This window comes from Babylonia areolata, chromosome 30 (genome assembly GCF_041734735.1).
Source record: "Babylonia areolata isolate BAREFJ2019XMU chromosome 30, ASM4173473v1, whole genome shotgun sequence".
NCBI lineage: Eukaryota > Metazoa > Mollusca > Gastropoda > Neogastropoda > Buccinidae > Babylonia > Babylonia areolata.
The window spans coordinates 4,522,667-4,523,929 of record NC_134905.1 but is presented as its reverse complement, the minus strand read 5'-3'; positions in this window follow the sequence as shown (position 1 = coordinate 4,523,929).

Here is a 1,263-nt window from a genome sequence, read left to right as displayed (position 1 = left end):
CACGTGTTTGTCAAAATCAGATTGAAAGTAGGGGGGGCGGGGTGTGGTGTGATATGTGTGTGTGTGGGGGGGGGGGGGGGGTCGGGCAGGGGGGGCGGGGTCAGGGGGGAGGGGTTGTGGGATAGTAGACAAGCCAGTTGTTGTTGTTGTTGTTTTTTCCCTAAAGACTACTTTGAATTTTGAATTTTACTTTGACAAACATTAACACCCTGTATCGCGTGTTTCTTCAAAGTCAAAATCAAAACTCAAAGTAGTCTTCAGCAACAACAAAAGTATAGTTAACTCTCTCCATACAAACGGCGAAAGAGACGACGTTAACAGCGTTTCATCCCAATTACCATCATCAAAATATTGCAAGCAGAAGGCTCTTATACTGAAGAGGTGAATGTTGACAAAGAATACTACAATTCTGACGACGGAAGCTAAAGGTTGGGTCTGTGTAGAGGAGAAGAGAGGACTGGCCGTACTGAGTGAGTTAAACTCAGGAAAAAAAACAAACAAGTGAGCTGGGGAATTAGTAAACAAGATATTCAGATAAGTAAATATTACAGCTTTCAGTTTTCAGTTTCAGTTTCAGTTTCTCAAGGCGGCGTCACTGCGTTGGGACAAATCCATATACGCTACACCACATCTGCTAGGCAGATGCCTGACCAGCAGCATAACCCAACGCGCTTAAGTCAGGCCTTGAGTGCATGCACGTAATATATTTGTGTACCTATCAGAGTGGATTTTTTGCTGCATAATTTTTTTGCAAGAGGACAAGACTCTCTCGTTGCTCTGTGTATGTAAGAGAGAAAGAGAATAACATAATGATCGGACAGATGGCTAGCTTAGAATATACACAATATTATTTAACAGGTTTTGATGTTTTCATAACAATAATAATTGATAATATTGTTGTTGTTTTTCTTCATGATTATGTTTGTACATTCTAAGAACCTGTTTTAAACTGGATTAATATCGGTGTTCCCTCGATGTCTCAGAAGGAGATTATGTTGCTAGTTTTGTGGTATATTGACCGAGGGATTACACGTTGAGTATGGGTGTGTGTGTGGGCCTCACTGTGTGTGGGTGTTTGTTGGGATTGGGGAGATGCAAAAACAAAAACCTTGCAGTTGGATGAATGATATAACTTCAGTGAAGCGAGGGACAGTGTTGATGTGTTTTTCCTTGAAGCAGATTCTACGGTGTAATGCTTCATTGTTTTTCTTGGAATCAATGTATTTTGTTATATTGTTTACCCAAAATTTTAATGTGAAATGT